Source organism: Sapajus apella, unplaced genomic scaffold (genome assembly GCF_009761245.1).
Source record: "Sapajus apella isolate SASKATOON/1434 unplaced genomic scaffold, GSC_monkey_1.0 scaffold1, whole genome shotgun sequence".
In the NCBI taxonomy this organism is placed as follows: domain Eukaryota; kingdom Metazoa; phylum Chordata; class Mammalia; order Primates; family Cebidae; genus Sapajus; species Sapajus apella.
In genome coordinates, this window is record NW_022436941.1 from 37,946,183 (window position 1) to 37,964,901 (window position 18,719).

At 41.8% G+C, this 18,719-nt stretch overlaps 1 protein-coding gene and 1 long non-coding RNA gene across 9 annotated transcripts in view; one reads left to right on the forward strand and one right to left on the reverse strand.

Moving 5' to 3' along the window:
• The window catches only part of PAM (peptidylglycine alpha-amidating monooxygenase), a 290,725-nt gene extending 278,758 nt beyond the window's left edge, over positions 1 to 11,967 (reverse strand). For all 8 annotated transcript variants that reach the window (XM_032275516.1, XM_032275511.1, XM_032275502.1 and 5 more), the window contains exon 1: positions 11,248 to 11,967. The gene's annotated coding sequence lies outside the window, so the exon portion shown is untranslated. The remainder of the gene's footprint in view (positions 1 to 11,247) is intronic.
• LOC116549741 lies at positions 10,232 to 14,459 on the forward strand. The gene is made up of 2 exons (XR_004268036.1): positions 10,232 to 10,972; positions 12,402 to 14,459. It is a non-coding gene; the product is annotated as an uncharacterized LOC116549741 (long non-coding RNA).
• The last annotated feature ends 4,260 nt before the right edge of the window (positions 14,460 to 18,719 follow it).

Here is an 18,719-nt window from a genome sequence, read left to right on the forward strand (position 1 = left end):
TAAAAAAAATAAAAATTTAAATTAAAAAAAAGGTGTCACACAGCAAGAGGTGATCAGTGGGCAAGCAAACCAAGCTTCATCTGTATTTAGAGTCATTCCCCATAGCTCACATTACCATCTGAGCTCCGCCTTCTGTCAGATCAGCAGCAGCATTAGACTCAGAGGAGCAGGAACCCTAACGTCATCTGGACACAAGGGGGATCTAGGTTGCAGTCTCCTTATGAGAATCGAATGGCTGATGATCTATCACTGTCTCCCATCACCCCTAGAGGACAATCAATTTGCAGGAAAGCAAGCTCAAGGGTCCCACCAGTTCTAAATTATGGTAAGTTGTGTAATTATTTTATTATATATTACAATGGAATCATAATAAAAATAGAGTGCACAATCAATGTAATGCACTTGAATCATCCCAAAATCATCCTGCACCCTAGTCCGTGGAAAAACTGTCTTCCATGAAACTGGTCCTGGTGCTAAAAAGGTTGGGGACTGCTGCCTTGTATCATGTGGGAAACAAGCTCTACACCTAATTTACCATTTTAGTAACACAGAACTAATTCACCACATTTGTGATGACCCTTTCTTGTATGTGTATTGTATCATGCTGATATGGGTTGAGTTGTGTCCCCATACAAAAGAGACGTTCAGGTCTTAACTTCCAGTACCTGGGAATGTGATGAATTGGAAATAGGGTCTTTGCAGATGATCTCATTAAGATGAGATCATAAGGGCAGACCTTGATACAATATTACTGTGTCCCTATAAAAAGGGGAAACTTGGACACAGAGACAGACACACAAAGAGGAAGACAGGAAAGATGAAGTAAAGACACAAGGAACCATGTATAGCCAAAGAGCATCTGAGGCTATCAGAACATGAGAGAGAGGAATGGGACAGGCTCTCCTTCACAGCCTTCAGAAAGAACCAACCCTGCCAATGTACTGATGTTGGACTTCCAGCCATAGAACTGTCAGAAAACACATTTCTGTGGTTTAAGCCACCCTGTTTATGGTGCTTTGCTACAGCAGCTCCAGGAAACTAAGAGACAGGCTGTAGATAAAGTTAGCCCAAGCTTGCGTGGTGTGGCTGAAGCTTAAGAATCCTCACAGAATTCCTCAGCACACACATACGTGACTCTACACTGTGTGAAATGGTGTGAAGAAACAGCAATTTAGATAAGGATATGAAATACACCCACCTAAAATATTAAAACTAATGTCTTACATTTGCTTATAATGCTTTGTACATGTTTTACTTCATTTATTCTTCACTACTACACTGAATGAAAGAAGGGAGTCTGGGTATCTTCATCTCATTGACGAGGATCCTGAAAGTTGACTGTTTTGGACAATGTCACACATATATATGGCAGAGCAATTACTGGTGCCAAATCTTTTCTAGGGAAAAGGAATGCAATCATAATTTTTTTTTGAGACAGAGTCTCACTCTGTCGCCAGGCGCCATGCTGGAGTGCAGTGGCAAGATCTTGGCTCACTGCAACCTCCACCTTCCGGGTTCAAGCAATTCTCCTGCCTCAGCCTCCGAGTAGCTGGGATTACAGGCACATGCCACCATGCCCAGCTAATTTTTGTATTTTTAGCAGAAACGAGGTTTTGCCATATTGGCCAGGATGGTCTCGATCTCTTGACCTCGTGATCCGCCCGCCTAGGCCTCCCAAAGTGCTGGGATTACAGGTGTGAGCCACCGTGCCTGGCCAATCATAAATATTTTAATCGGAACAATGGTGGCACTTTAAAAGTAGTGCTTCTTCAAGTGACCCAAGGAAGGACAAAAATAACATCACATAGACTGAGTAGGCTGAGGGGTCCTGTAATCCAGGTAAGTTGGAATAAATCTGAAGAAACTGGGTGAACTCTTGAAGGAAGTGATGGAAATAGGCCAATAGAAAGAAAAGAGACTTCATGATGAATAAAAACAATGCCAAAAAAAGAGAATAAATTATGTGGAAAGTCTAAACAAACATTAAAGGGAAGCCTTCAAGTGAATAACTGGAGAAGTACAGAGAGGGTTATAATAGCATATGGGGGGGTAAGGTTGGGGGCTTTCACCTGGGCTGATGAAGGGGTTATCATTGACAGGATAGACGTGCAGTTACCACTGACACTGAATCTGAGCAGGGTTTGCTGTAAAGGAAGCTGTTCTAGTAGCTGTGTTAAAACCAGTTTAGTGGCAGTGCAACCTGGGATTATAGTCGATAACAGTATGGGACTTTGAAAAACTGATTGGGACTGAAGATAATGACCCTGTATAGATGCTTTAAGTTTTAGCTACCAGCAAGACATTCTTGACACCTTTCTTCCCTAACCCCTGTATTTCAGACATACTGGCCTTCTTGGTATTCCTTGGTGATGGGGATATAGAGGGATAATTCCTTTGTTCCAGCCTCAGTATCTTGTATCTGTTACCTCTGCTTGGTAGAGAATCTGCACAGTTAGCTCCCCGACTTCATCTGGGTTTTTGCTCAAAGGCTACCTCTTCAAGAGGTTTTGTTGACCATCCTCTGTTAAGAGGACCCTCCTATATCATCCTCCATTCTCTTATCTGCCTAATTTTTCTTCATAGGACTTATTAGCACCTGAAATTATATATTTTTATTATATATATATATATATATAAATATATATATATATATATTACACTTAATGATTATCTGTCACTCCCATTAATAAGTAAGCTCCATGAGTCCAAGGACATTTTATGTACTGTTCACAGTTTTATTTCTAGAGCCTGGTACAGAGATTAGCATAAAGTAGGGAGTCATTAAATATTTGTTGAATAAATAAAGGAAAATCCCAACTTATTCCTGAGTTCAGTGAACAGTATCCCCCCAAAACACTTTTGATCCGTCTTCACTGCCACTTCCCAGTATCCACCACCAGACAGGTTAAATTAAATTTAAAAAGAGCCACTCAACTTCTCCCCACTGGCCCTCACATCCCGATCCAATTCACACTCCACAGATGATCTTACCATAACATATATCACATCAAGTCCCTTGCTCCTACCTAAAACACACTCTATTGTTCTTAAGAGGAAAACCAAGTTCTTTATATGGACAGCAAGATCCTGTGTGGACTGGCCCCAGCCAAGGGGTCCAGCCTCATTCACAGGAGCTCCTCTCTCCCCTTGATCCTCCTCAGTGACTTGATTTCATTCTACTTCCTTCTGTGAAGGGCCTCTGCACAAATGGAAGTTGTGTCTGCTTTCTGGAACACTTTTCTTCCTACCCTATCTCACATTCTCCTACACACACTTCAGATATCAATCAAGTGTTACTTCCTCAGGTTCCTATTATATAAGCCCACACAATTGTACTGCTCTATTCAGAGCATTTACCTCTGCTTGTAATTATACATAATTATTATTTGTTGTTGTGTGTATATTTAATTAATGATTGTCTTCCTCCTGTACTCTTCACTTCATGATAACGCAGACGGGGAATTTTTTTGCTCACTATTGGATCTCTGGGGTCAAGAATTTTGCTAGGTACATGGCTGACACTGAATGAAATTTGTTAAACAAGTGAAAACTAAGAGCTAGAAGTCACTGCCAAATACACAGATCGAGAAAATCTTTCCACTAATACTGAGGTAAAGCTGAAGGCAAAGATATTAGTAAAAATCTATAATGGGACTTAGAGCTATTATTTAAACAGAAGGAGAGCAGAGGATCCCAGGACAGTGCAAACTGAAACAGTGCTGACTATCGACTGGATAATAATGGGACCAAAAGAGTCTGTTTAATTAGGGAACTAGACAAGAACTAGTTCAAACAATTTACTGACACCAGGTAGCTATGACATAGGTAGTCACAGTAACTAGGTGAAAGGTTACATTTACATATCCCATTAACAGCTCCTTGACTCATCATCAGTCTGCTCTGGAAACATTTATCTGTGCAGAGAAACCATTAAAACTTTCCTCTCTTTGGCATTTTCTATTATAAAAAGTCTGCAAAAAGTCCCTTGTTCCCTGGAAAATGTTTTAAAAACATTTCACTCTGGTCGATTAGGCATACAGTGATAGCTAAGTGAGGCAGGGGCCACAGAGGAAATGGCATATAACAGAAAGAACCACTTCACTCCTGATTAAAGTTACTCATGTGCAGCTTGAGCAAATGTACACACTAGAAAGCTCTGAGCACTACAGGGCATCACGGGTTAAAGGACAAGGCCTAATTTTTTTTAACCCTCATTGTTACTGCTTCATTCCCAAAACAGGAGAACCAATATAATTCTAGATTCTCCCCAGGGAAAGAAGGAGTTTATTAGTTTACTTTTATTTCCTTATTTCAGGCTTCTTTTAAAATAAGATGTAGCATTGATGAACTTGAATAAAAAATCTAATACTGCTTCCATTCATTGAAACCCATGTGACTCATGCAATAAACAGCAAGTCTCCTGGTTGTGTTTCTGAAGAGGACACACCAACAGTTTCAACAGCATACCTCCAGTTTTACTGGACTCAGTTTTCAAAAGATGACTTACCACACCCTGCCTGAGAAAGGACAGCATGAAAACTCTGATCTTCAGAAATACAACAGACAATGAATATTTCCAATTTTATGCTGTTTATATGAAGAGAACGGAGGCACGAGGCAATACAAGCTTGAAGCACAGGTAAGAACTGTGGCAAATAAAAGAGAAAGGAAAAATGAAAGCACACTCAACAAGTGACTTTACCAGATTTAGAGGGGCTGAGGAAGGGGGATTTGTGGTGAAGGTTACCAGCCGTTTCTTCACCTACAAAAATAAGATTTCAAAATTCACAATTAAAAGAAAAAGACTTCTAACAAAGTAACATTTTTAAACTAAATGGAGAAAAATCTCACCAGTTAACAAATGCCTGCTTTATGCAAGCGACTCTACCTTTATATAAATCCTAATAGCATATGACCTCAGCTCTCCCAGAATTTACTGAATTTGAAAGGAATGTCTATGAAAATAAGGATTTGTTGATGTAATTAGTAATGTAAATAACAGGTATACATATAAGCTACAAAAAGTTTTCTTTAAACACTGTAGAAGCTTCCAATTACATGCAACAATTGTCATGCTATTCAAAATTAACTTATATCTTCATAAAATTTCCCTTCAAAAGAGTTCTAAAAGGTAACATCCCTGGCAGGTTCTGGGTGTTATGTATATACGTGCTTAAAAATAATAAATTCAATCTTTAAAATATTCTAAACTTCAGACTTTTAAAAGCTTGAATTAATCTTTACATAAGTAAAATTTTATTGCACTACAAATGAGTACTATTTTAAAACCAGTTTACTTTGGCATAAATAAATGAAATTCTCTATATATGAAATTTATGATAAGGCATATTTAGCCATGGAGAAAAGCAGGTAGTCATATGATGCTTCCATAAAGGCCTCAGCCTTTACTTTTATTTATTTCTACCACTGTTTTTGTTTTGCTTCTGTTGTACATGCAGCAGTCAACTGTACACTCAATGCAAGTGAAAACTGTCCTTTGTTACTGCAACTGTTGGCTAGAGCTATCATTCTTTGTGCATTCATTTCCCAGTACTTGTGGTCCACACCGTCCACAAAATGAGCTTCTCCTATCTGATAGGAAAGCAGATCTACTGCTTTGATTATTTCTTGGAATTTCTCCCTAATTCTGTGGTGTCATTTAAAGTTGTGCTTTAAAGTATTATATATTCTATTATTGAGTCCAGTTCCTTCTTTTCTTGAAGCTATCATCTTAAACTCTCTGAACAAGAGCCATCTGGAAATCTTGATCCTGCCCTCCATCCTTTCAGTGAGTCCACGTCAGCACAGCTGGGTTGCAGCAGGCATTGCCTAGGTGCTGCTGGTCTGGCTATGCTCCAGACCCCCACTGTTAATATGCAGCTCTTGTCGTTTTGTGTTAAGCATGGTTAGTAGATGAAGCTCAAGGCAGCATTCAGAAGTTCAGGCTCCTTTGGGCACAGATGCTAATCTCACAGTCACATATGATTTGAGTAATGCTGTTTATATGTAGAACTTCTGTTGCCACATGGTCCCAGTCTGCCCAGTCTCCATATTGACACTGTAGAAACTTTTTCACTTTTTTTCCCCAAGAGGCCTGAACTAAGTACTATATAGACTATGCAAACAGAAATATTTTCTCTGTATTAAAGGGACTACTATGAATCTAACATGAAACCAAACGTCATTTTTATGCTGTCAAAATCGACAACTTCTACTGTCTCTACTTATTCACCAACCCAAACAAAATTTGAGGCTTTAAACCAGCAATGTCCAATACAACTTTCTGCAGTGATGGAAATTTTCTACATCTCCTCTGCCCAGTACAGTAGCCATTAGTCACATATGGCTATTAAGCATTTGAAATATGGCTACTGCAGCCAAGGAATGGATTTTTAAAATCTTATTTCATTTTAATTAATTTAAACTTAAATTTAAACAGACAATGTGGCTAGTGGCTCTCAACAACTAAGGGTCTGAGATTTTTACCCTACTTGCAGGCTAACGAAATTAGTGTGCCACAGTTTCATGAGGATGCTGCAAAAGACAGGAAATTCTAGGGTCAGAAACAAAGGACTATACTACTCACAAAAATAGCAGTAGTATCATCATAGTTGTGCCAGTCTCTTGAAACTCAGCTCCCCTGATGTGATGTGAAGTGGACACTCAATGATTTGCATTGTCAGAGGGAGACCCTGAGCTTAGGGTACTTGAATCTTTTAATCTGAACGATGAAATCTACCTGCCCTTTGCTCCAGAGGGAAAGAATACCTCTATCTTCCAAAACTATGTACTATATAAATGTCTTTGAGTAGAGAGTCTGGGATGAAAGCAGTAAATGCCTTTGCTCAGAAGACATGCAAAAGTCTGAGTGACTTACGTGGAATTAAATCCCAACATAGGGGTACCCTACATATCTCTGAAATCCACTCATCTCCCTCCTGCTTGAGTAACTTGCTTTTAGCCATACTTAATTTCTTCCTATGATCTTCCAAAATGGTTAGCCTTCTTCCACTAGTGCCTCCTCCCACTCATTCCCTATACAGTAGCTAGAATGCATCTTGTAACACAAATCTAATCTTGTTTCAGTCTTCAATGTCACCCACTGTCCTTAGGATTAGGCCACCCCTCAGCAAGGTTCACGAAGCCCCAAATGAGGTGGCTCTGCCTTATCTGCAGCACTTTACCTGCTTGTCTGCTTAAGGTTTATGCCATAAGCCACCTTAAACGCCTCTCATTTTCTTACATGTAGAGATCATAAAGTGGGGCCCTAGGTTGAATACCAACTACAGATTGATCTGGTTTGGCCCACAGAATAGTTTTTAAAACATTTGGGCTATTTCATATTTGGGAGATTTCATATTTATAAAATATGAATTTTAAGCTCCTCTTTAGAAATCAAGGCATCTGGCAACAATTGGCCTGAATCCCAACCCGACAATACTTGGCTGAAACTGAGTATCTACTTTTCCCTTTAGACAGCCTGGATTCTCCAGATTGCCATGCCTCTCCCTGCTGCTCCTACCTATGTATTCTTTTACATTTTCTGCCTGACTTCCATTCTAAAGCATCATGCTTCCTTTGGTCTAGAACACTCTTTCAATCTTCCCACTTCTTTAGCTGCTAACTACCACTCATGCTTCAGGTCTTCATGTATTCGTGCCGCTAGGAAGTTTTCCTTCACCACCACCAACCCAGTTAGGATAAGATGATGCACTGTGTGACACTCACCTACCCAGGACCCTGCCATCCCATCGTATCTTCTGAGGTTCTCTGCCCTACTCCTATCATGCCATGAATCACACGATATTACAATTTTATAAATATTTTCTTTCTAAATTTATAATTCTCTGTTTACAAATCTCCATCCCTTGCTAGACTTTTAAGTTAAAAGAAAGTGACTACAACTGTCTTGTATACCACTGAATGTCACTGCCTAGGAAAAAGCCAAACATATCGTGTGGGCTGAACAAACACATGTTGCATAAATGAATGAAACAAGTTAGCTGAGGAATGGCTACTTCAAAATATTGGGGAAGAGTGTATTTATATTTTTATATATGTATTTATTTTTTTAATGTGGACCACTGAAATGCCATTCCTTCCCCCTCTCCCCCTACCCTGGAGAAACTAAAATAACGGCTTGAGTCAGAGAGCAACAGCTATATACTGGCAATGTGCTAAGACCCACACATGGATTAGCTCACTTAATGCTGACAACAGTCCTTTCAGGTTAGTACTTCATTATTTCCATTCTGGAGATTTAAACCATTAAACCCTGGATAAGATGAGGCCTTATTCTCCATAACACTACAGTCAATTGTAGGGATACACAATGACTGAAATTTCTGCCAGGAGACCTGAGAGCACATGACAGCAACAGCAACTTTATTGACAGCCCCTGTCTTTTGAGCTGTCTGTGGTTTTAATAATTAGCTTTTACAGATGAAAAGAATTCAAATGGTAAAGAAAGTTCTTATACACACAAGAAGCTTTCATGGCTATTACACCAACTGACACAGTTTCCAGGGCAGCAACAAGGATCTTTAATCTCATTTCACAAATAGAAAAACAAAGGTATGGAGCAATAAGGCCAAATGTAAAGTTAACACTCAGAGTGCACCTCAGCCCACCATGCCTTAATGTGAGAGTCCAATCAAAGCCCTCAAAGCCCTGTACGTAAAAACCTAAGAAATTCTACATATAGCAGATAGATAATTCTTGCTAGGAGAAAGAAGAGCATCAGGGTTGAGTCAAACAAAATACAACCTAGGCAGAAAGTCAAGGTCCCTGATCAATCTTTTCCAGGTGGAATTCTTGCTCATTGTTTGACTGGAGCTAAAAAAAAAAAAAAAAAGTTTTAAAAACAAGGAAAATTCTCACTAAGAGTCTTTTTTTTTTTTTTTTTTCCTTTGCCGCCCAAGTTGGAGTGTGGTGGCATGATCACAGCTCACTGCAGCCTCAACCTCCCAGATTCAAAAGATCCTCCCCGCTCAGCCTCTTGAGTAGCTGGGACTACCAGCATGCACAACCACACCTGGCTTTTTGATTTTTATTTTAAAATATTTTTTGTAGAGACAAGGTCTCACTATGCTGCCCAGGCTCGAACTCCTGAGTTCAGGCAATACTCCCACCTTAGCCTCTCAAAGTGTTGGGATTACAGGCATAAGCCACCGCACTCAGCCTCACCAAGTCTTGTAACTTTTAAAGTCAAATTTCCAGAGTCACTTCTGGACCCGCCAGGCCTTTAAGTGTCCAAGTTCCAGCTTATTAAAAATCTTACATTAAATCTCTGTATACTTTTCTAGGCATTATAATTTCCAACTTCAAGGAGTTGAGAAAAAAACTGTATGAGGGCACCTCAATTTTATGGACTTGTTGAATGACCTTAGAATTAAAATTTCTCTAGCTTTTAACATTTGATTAGCATATCATACATGTATAGAATGTTTTTCTGAGCTTTCATTCTAAAAACGCAGAATTCATTTTATTTCTAAGTGTAGCTCAATTTGATGAAGTAGAAACACATGACATTTTATTTTAGAAAGCAATGTCTTAGCAAACTTGTTACTTGTTCCAATCTACTATGTAAACTCACCAAATGATCTTAAAGAGCCTTTGATAATGCATTCTTGACCTCATTTTGTTTGCCATGTATAATCATTAGAAGACTGTTCATATAAAAATATGAAATAAAACTATATAGTCTTTAAGTTACATTGGAAGGCCCTTTAGGACAAGAAACATACTCTATATCTTTCTGTCTTTAAATAATATAGCAGAGTGCATCACACAGTGAAAATGCCTATTAAATCAGGAATGCAGGAACAAGAGGGCTTATCATTTAATATCAATTCTAAAGCTGATTATTTATTTTTGAGACAGGGTCTCACTCCATCACCCAGGCTGGGGTACAGTGGTATAATCACAGTTCACTGCGGCCTTCACGTCCAGTAAAGCTGATTTTTTTTAGGCCATTTACTTGCTTCATAAAGTAACTAGAACGGTATGAACTATGTTTTTCTGTGCCTGTGATTATAAACTGAAAATTTACAAACAATATGTCACATGTCATTTGAGCTAAATGTGCGATTTTACCAAAATGAAGGTCCCTTCCTGGATTATTAGAATTAGCAACACATTTAAATTTGCATCTAGTATAGAAAAGAGATTGTAAAGAATGTGCAATAACTGAAGCAAACAAAGTCCAATAAGATCTTCCCTGTATTTGAATTTCTACGACCGAAGAGGCACAGGATGTAAGGCCCACAGCTTTGTGCATAGGGATTGGTGAGGAAGGGACGATTTCAACTCAGAACCCTAACGACCAGTTCCGGGAACACATGCCTTCTAGCCCAACAAAGCTACTGACCAAATCATCCAAGGAGATAATCACATCTCAGCCAACGGACTGAACTCAGACGATCAGAACACAAGACCTGCCATGAGGCAGCCGCACGAGACAAGAGACCGTGCTCAAAATCACGTAATACCCTAAGTCGTCCCAAGGGAGCCCACAACTACCCTCAGCGGCGGGGAGAACTGACGCGTATTTTGCAGATGACAACGCAGTGGTTCAGATGCGGCGGGTCCCAAGGCCACACAGCTGGGAAGGTAACTGAACCTAGTCTTAACTAGTATTCCAAGTGGTGGATACTTTCCATTCTGCCTGGGCGATAGCCCTTCGCCCGCGTATTACACTCCGAGGCTGGCAAAACAGCAGAAAGAGAGCAAAGCTGGGCAGGGACGGGAAAGAGGGCAGGGAATTTCTACTGCTTCCCGGCACTCCCCCCTACTCCACACCCCAGGTCGCTACTACGCGGCGGCCTCTACTTCCCCAAACTAGACTCCAGGGCGGGCGGGGGACCGAGGAGGCGTTCTCGCTGTCACGGAGAGTTCTCCAAGTTGGGGGCAGAAAAGGCGGCGAATGAACAAATGTACCCCCTAGGGTAAGGGCACAAGGAGAAGTGCGGAGGTGAGAAGGACGGGGGGGCGGGGATGACCCTTTACAAACTGGCCAGGGACTTAATGGTGGTCAGAGAGGCTTGGGAAATGCGAGGATGGCTCCGTCCCCAAAATCCTCCCCATCCCCCCACCCCCAACCCGGGCAGCTCTGGAGAAAAAGCCACAACCTCCTGGGGCGCCAGGAATTGGAGGCAGCAGGATCCCGGGCCCGGGCCCCCTTCCGCGCCCCCACCCTCACCCTTGCCCAGCCCGCCTCGCACTGGCGGCGGCGGCGGCGACACCAACCTGCGCGGCCACGGGCTCTGTCCGGGACGGAAGCGGGAGCCTGCGGGTGGCGGAGCGGCGGGCGGAGTTAGTTGGAGGCTCCGGCTCCCTGGGCGGGGACAGGATGAGCACGCGGCGGGAGCGACAGTGGCGGGGGCTCCCTCTCCTCCGCGCGCGCGGGGCCCCGGCGGGTCCGCTGAGCGTCCTGGACTCCCGGGCAGCTCTCCGTCCCTCCCCCGGGCGGCTCCCGGGCCAGCCCAGCTCTCGCCGCCTCCACGCCGGCTGCGTTTGCTCCGCCCTGCCACTTTGGGCGCAGCGGCCTCGGGGCTTGGGAACTGGAGCCCCGGCGAGTCCCCGCGATTGCGCGAAGCTTCCCGGGGTTTCCCTGAGGGAATCGCGTGTGCTGGGTGTGTGAACTCAGGTGCGGGCCAGAGGTAGCCAAGAGCTAGAACTCTTGCCCAACTGCCCTGGGGAAGGGAGTGAAGGCCGGGCCTGAAAGTCTCTGACCGCTGTGTCGAGTCCCTGGAAGCAGCCCTGCGAAGTGGCCACGCCAGCTGTCCGGAGAGAGGCAGAGGAAAATGTCCGACTCTCTCTCCGCCCAGTCTCGGGCCAGAAGAACGTTTCCCGGGAGAAGGAAGGACCCCTGGACCCCCAGTCCTTGCTCCTGCCTGGGGACCAGGCTGAGTGTATGGGAATGGAGGACAGAGCACCGGGGCTGAACGCGTGGGAAATGTGTGATTTCTATTCACACCATCTCTTTGCCCGGTCCCTAGATTCAGGCCACCTAGATCAGGTCTGCTCAATGCTTCCCAGCTCGCACCTCCGACCCGGGGAGGGAGGTGGGTATCCCATTCTTAGCGTGGCTTCTCACCTCCGTCTGCATTCCTTTCTGGGAAACCTTTTTAACCCTCCAGAGTGCCTAGTGCGCACACACAGATCACTTCCGCCACTAAACTGAGGGCAGGGAACTCTGGAGCCACCCACATCCCTAGCCTTACCCCAAAGCCGGAGAAAGCAGGGAGCCGTTGGTGAGGTGGTGGGGGCGGGGCTGGAGAGTTCCAGTAGGAAGGTTTTATACCCAAGAGGTTTGATGATGTGCAGTACTGACCCCACACACACATTGATATGCGTTTAACTGAGGACAGGTATTTGCTACGGTCTCTCCCTTTCTGCAGGTAACCGTCTGAGTGCGTTCACCGCGCCTCTTCCATCTACAGCGCCTGCCCAGCCGCCTCTCCTTCTCCCGGAGTCCCATCCTCCCTTCCCCCACGCTCTCCCATCCCATCTCCCTGCAGCGCGGGTCCCGAGCTGCTCCGGATCCCCAGCGCCGAGCTCTGGCCTTTCCAGACAACTCCATCCCTTTGGAACCTGGTATGGTAGCGAGGAGGTTAGGAGAAGGGACACTGAGGAAGATAAAGAAGAAGCCAGTGGACTGGAGAGAAGGTGCGAACCGAAGGGGCATGCGAGAGAGGAGCTGCGGGAAACCAGGCAAAGCCCTTAGGCTATAGGGGGATTCCCAGAAAGAAAATCCGTTTCGCCATTGAGAAACCACCGATGCTCGCTGTCGATCAATTGGAAAGTCTGTACAGCCTCCCAACAGAATTCCTAGCGAGCAGTGGGGAGACTGGTCAGGGCCTAGAGCATGCATCCACGAGCTCCACTTCCCAACCCAAATTCCAAGGCAGCAGATGACCCTAAGCTCTCCGCCGGTGTTGAGAAATTCATTCTGGAAACTGATTCTGACAAGGTGCGAGAAAACACGGAGCTGAGTCTGTTTAGGGATCCCCGGGCTGTTCTTCGTCTTTAGGCATCTCCTAAGTCACATGTCACATCTCTTCCTCCTGGTCTGGGTTACTAAGGAAAGCAAGCACCTGAGACCCTCCCTCAAATACGACTTTGTGTGTGTGTGTGTGTGTGTGTGTGGTGTGAGAGAGAGAGAAGAAAATGTGCAGAGGCAGGAGTCCTGGGCTATGGCATTTTGTGGTTTCTCCCTTTCTCTCTCTTTTTTTTTTTTTTAAGTTCAATACAGTACATTTTTGTGCCAAGATGATTTTAGTGGGTTAGTGGGTGACTATATTTTTGCCTTAAAAAATGTGTGAGAGTAGTTGGGACAGCACTTCTAAATGTAACCTGATGGTGAGCTCTCACGCCTTCAAGGTCCCTGTTGGCACAGCCGATTTTAGCTGTACTGTCAGACACCGAGTAGTGCGCCTTGCCTCAGAGCCTCAGAGTAACAGCCTCAAGGCATTGCATTCTGTGTGCAGGCCAGCTTGAGCAGTGGAGCCAAATACCTCCCCTTAGAGGTGAGGAGAAGCCACCCTTTTCACTGTCCTCAGGGCTCCACCCCACCTGAAGTTGTCTCTGCATTATGTGTCATTACAAGACTAGTCCTTAGTGTCCCAGTTTTACTTACAAAAACACTACATCCAATTTAATTATAATACCTCTTACTCCCCTTCTTATTTCCTCTAATGCTCAAAAGGCTAGGTCACTGAAAGTTCAAGAGGCTAGAAGGGGCCTGCCTGAACCAAATTTCTCTTTTTCTTCTCATTAAAAGAAAAATAGTCCTCGAAAGAACCTTATTAAACTTATATCCTTTCTGAATATGGTAATCTCTCTGTATCGATTATTTTAATTTTATATTAATGATATGATCTTACTGCAAAAGGTGACCAGTCACCTGATGGGGATAAAGGGTCTAGTTTCTTCCTGGAGAAATTCTGGCAGCTAAAAAGAATGGAAGGGTTTATTTACAGGCAGCAGAATTGGTCTCAGGCAGTGTTACCAAGTAGATGGAGACGGACATTCCTCTGTAAACCTCCCTCTTTTTTTCAATTTTCTTTCATGGCAGCCATGTCCACCTAATACTGCCAGTTCTCCAAGCCAATTTACCTCACACAAAAGTGTTAGGGACTTCAGATGTTATTTCCTGCTAGTGTTTGTCTTGAAAAAGAGCGACATTTCAAGCAGAAGTGAGAGAGTAAAGGAGGATTCATGGAAAATATTTCCTGTACCCTTTATTTTTTGACCTTTCTTTTCGTCATTTTATATAAAGATGGGTCTGATAGACAGAACATACTCTAAACAACTTGGCAACAGTTCAGGCCTATAGGCTTCTTTGAAAATTAAAAAAAAAAAAAGTGCACCCTTCCTCATTTCACAGCACTTCACACATGATCTAAGAGCACAGAGGGTTACATTCAAGTAGCAGAATAAGCTTCAAAATGGTTATATCAAACAGTAAGATTTGCTTATGCATATTAAGAACTACAAGAGAAAATATTAATTTCAATTTGCAAGTTGTCAAAAAGCACCTTGTGGGCCATATAACGAATAGCCCCATGTTAAAGTAATATATGTTTGTTCTTTAACAAATAAATTTTCCTCTGAAATATAGACATCTGTCATGGAGTCAATTATCTTGCACAGCATGTGCTATAAAAGCACATAAAAGCAATAATGTACTACATTGCTTATTTGAAATTGATCAGAATACACAGCTGCATGCTGGCATGTCTTTAATTTCATGGTGTTAAGAAAAGACTATAGAAGTATGAAAGAGCAAACCCTTTCCTACTGGAGTACTAATTCAATTACCTATCATGATATATATAGGAGGAAAAATTTTCCTCATTAGCTGGCAGAAACACTATGGGACCATTTTCTCGTCTTATTCTACTGACTGTTGTAGCGAGAGTGTGAACATGAAGTTTCCTTTGAAAACAAAGGGATCACCACAGTCTGATCAGTTCCAGGGGTGTGCACAAGAACAAAGATAGAAATGGTATTCTAAGGACATAAATTATCATTTAAATGAGGTGAACATTTACGAAATTTATGCATCAAACAGATCTCAAGATTTGAAAGTGTAATAAGGGGTAGTTAGAACAAGCTGAACTTCCTTGATGTAACGCAAATGTGAAACCTCTTTCTCTCTTTTCTCGGGCTGACTCGAATTCTCCCCTCTATCACTGCATGATGCACACATAAATAAAATAACAAAATATTTTGCAGAAAGCTCTGCCAGGTTACGTACACAGAGCCTTCTTGAATACCCCATATTACTTTCTCTTGTGACATGTTAAAACAGATTTGAAAAAAAAATCTTAAGGGTAATATTTTAATAGCTTCACTTAGAGAGTAGAATGCATTATCATTACGGTATAAAGGGTATCATTCATTTTTAATTCCTTGCTCCACAGGTGTTCCCTGCCCAGACTGTGGTTGACACTTAGAGGGCCTAATTATGATTCATATATCCCACATTCTGCAGAAATTGGCTCCTCTAACTCCACACAATGTCGTTATTCAGAGGAGAAAAATACGTTTCAGTACCACTGGCTAAACGTAGTGATTCTCAATCTTGTCTACATATTAGAATCACCTGGGAAGCTTTAAAAATCCTGCCACTTCGGCCTTGCCTCAGCTTGGCCTCAGACCCAATAAACAAAAATTTCTGGGGGTGGGGCCTGAGGAGAGGTGTTTAATTCCCCAGGTGGTTTTTATGTATAGTCAAGGCAACCATCTGCAGAGTATAAACACTTAGCAAATAAAACTATTCTTTGTTAATATACTATTAGCAAAGAACTACTTACCTATTAGATGCAGTTAAACTTTTTTTTTAATTAAAAAATTTAATTTGGTTTGATGAGGTAAGTTCTCCATACCAAGTTATGTGGTCTCTACCTACCTTAGGTGTCTGGCTGTGCTAGCAAGGCTGGTTCACAAAGAAAATCCATGACATGTCAAAAAAAGACACAGCAGCATATCCATGACGTACCCTCATTTTGGTGGATCTGTGACTGGAATCAAAGCCATAGCTCACTGTAGGAAAACAGACATGGGGGAAATTGAACCTTATAAGTCTTAAATTCCCACATGTAATCCCCTTGAGCTATTAAGCCATTATCCAATTGTGCAGTTAAAAAACAGATACATGCTATAATTAATTCTTTCTATAAAGTCCAAAGTTTAGAAACAAAATAATTACAAGGACAACCAGGGTCATCAATTTTATGTAGATTGAGCACTAAAGAAGAACCAAATATTTGATTCTGAAAAAGGAGTGTTAAAGTGCTGCTGGCAGTTTCACATACGTAGTTAATACATTCTGTATGCTTGTGGAATGAAAATAGTCCAACCCAAAGTGAATACATGATACTTTATATAAATAAGATATATAAATCATAAAAACTTTGTCCATACAGATTAGTATGATGTAGAATGAGGTGAAACAGGCAGATCAAAGGGGACAATCTGTTGATAGGAAATGGATATACTGGAGAAATTGAATAGGCAAATTTTATTTGACTGGATAGTGGAGATTATAAGGTCAAGTGAAGTCTAAGTAAATACTGCTTTTCTCCACTGCCTGATATGAAGTGATTACTAGCAGTCTAAGAAATTGGTATGATGGTGATGGAAGCTAAAATAATCATGGAATCACTAGAAGTTTCTGGAAATCAATGTCTATGACACTCAAGGCTCCACAAGCTTTGATTTTTTAAATAAGAAATTTACTGGGCCGGGAGCGGTGGCTCAAGCCTGTAATCCCAGCACTTTGGGAGGCCGAGGCGGGTGGATCACGAGGTCAAGAGATCGAGACCATCCTGGTCAACATGGTGAAACCCTGTCTCTACTAAAAATACAAAAAATCAGCTGGGCATGGTGGCGCATGCCTGTAATCCCAGCTACTCAGGAGGCTGAGGCAGGAGAATTGCCTGAACCCAGGAGGCGGAGGTTGCGGTGAGCCGAGATTGCGCCATTGCACTCCAGCCTGGGCAACAAGAGCGAAACTCCGTCTCAAAAAAAAAAAAAAAAATAAATAAGAAATTTACTTAGTTTTTCACCTGATGGATAGATTTAATTTCCTAATAAGGGGAAAATCCTTCATATTTTTCAAGTGAAAAATATACAAAAATTATTCATATGTATAAATTAAATGGGAAGGATTGGTAGATGCTGTTAAAATATTTGAGTGGTCTCAATTTTGTCAAATTTAGAAAATGCTTATACTTTTTTGGATTTTCCCAAATAATCATGTAATACATTTACTGTTTGGAAAAAATGATCAGTTTTATGTTCAAAGGGCATAATCTGCCTCTTTTGTCATAATCTGTTTCTTTTCAATAAATTGAAAATTGAAAATGAAGTATATTTGCTACACAAATATAAAACTACACAAATAGTTTTCTTGTTCATCATATTTGTATTCTTTTTTATTTTGCAGCTGTAGATTTTTGTCTCTATTTTAGGTTCTTAATCGGATGGCATTGGAGATTTGTTTTCAACAAGGAAAAAAAAAACCAAACAGATGTATAAAGAATGACATAAACTTTCCAGTCACATTTAGCAGCAACAGAAAACCACAAAAGGGTGTTGGAAATTTTTTGGTTTTATCACAAATAAAAAAAGCTTTTCAAATTAGCACACAGGAAGTCAGAATACCTGCTTCTCATTATTGTACATTTATTGCTAATAAGCTGTGTGGCATGTGCATTACTTCTCTCTGGGTCTCAGTTTTTTCATCACACATTGAGGGGTTGGCCTAGAGGACTGCATGTTTCTTTCAGCATGAAATTATTCTATGAAAAAAACCCACAAAAATTAATACAAGGAAATGTTTTGAGATTAGAGCCCTGTGTTTTGGAAACATTGATGGCTAAAAAAAACAACTGTTTTCAAATGCCAGTGTTTTCTTAATGCCTCACCCAACAGCCATGATGCTGTTGCCTGTCATGGGAGGTGGTTGTGCCTGGGGGCTATTCACCAACAGGAGTTTTACTCTCCAAAGATAAGGGTCACAGCCTCCTCAGAAAAGGACACCTGAGAAATTGGATGCTTGCATATTTGAATCAGCTATAGGAAGGGACTGGTCAAAGTATATTCTGGCCATTGGCCGCCAGGTTGGTCCCAGCAGCAGAGAGAAAATAGAGACGGTTGGTAAGGGAATCATTGTGTGGGGGTATGGATGAATGACTCTGTGGACAGTAATAACGAACACCCAAGTTTACGTTCCCTGCCTATATTGTTTTCTTTTTCTCATTCCTGTATACTGGTCTTTGCTGAGCTTTGAAGAAAGGTATGGGTCAGTCCTTGGGGAAGAGATGTAACAGCTATTTATTAACAGCCATGGCAGTAGGGAAATGTTTGTGATGTGATCTGATTTATAGAGGAGCCTGGGGTAGCAGTGCAGAGGGAGAAGCAAGAAGGGACACCAGAACAAACTTGTGGAACATGTCATGATCTTTCAATTGCCTGGAAAGGGGAACCTGATAAAAGGCAGGTCTTACTATCAATTTAACTAGGTGGAAAATTGGATTACTGTGAGCGTGTTAAAGGGAAAACACTGGAGGGTGGTATTAGTTTGGGCATTTGGGTTACAGCAGATCTCTTATTTGTTGAACACCTACTTTGTGTATTGTTGAATGGTTTTTGTACTATGCCTCTCACTTATTGTAACTTTCTGTCCAGAAATAGAAATTGGAGAAATA